Source organism: Scyliorhinus torazame, chromosome 15 (assembly GCF_047496885.1).
Source record: "Scyliorhinus torazame isolate Kashiwa2021f chromosome 15, sScyTor2.1, whole genome shotgun sequence".
In the NCBI taxonomy this organism is placed as follows: domain Eukaryota; kingdom Metazoa; phylum Chordata; class Chondrichthyes; order Carcharhiniformes; family Scyliorhinidae; genus Scyliorhinus; species Scyliorhinus torazame.
In genome coordinates this window covers 206,422,980-206,423,262 of record NC_092721.1, presented here as the reverse complement: position 1 = coordinate 206,423,262, position 283 = coordinate 206,422,980, and positions in this window count along the sequence as shown.

The following is a 283-nucleotide window of genomic DNA, read 5'->3' as shown; positions in this document are numbered from 1 at the left end:
CACGGCTCACAGCACTGCCGGGGGGCGGGGCTCACAGCACTGCCGGGGGGCGGGGCTCACAGCACTGCCGGGGGGCGGGTCCCCGCACTCAGCCCCGCCCCCTCACAACCGCCGCCACCCCTCCCCACTCTGCCCCTCTCCCTACTCCGTCCATCCTCCCACTGCCCTCCCCATTCTGCCCCTCCCCCACTCTGCCCCTGCTCCACTGCCCTTCCCCACGTCCCGCAGCCACACTACCCCATCCCCCACTCTGCCCCATGGCCACACTGCCCCTCCCCCACTC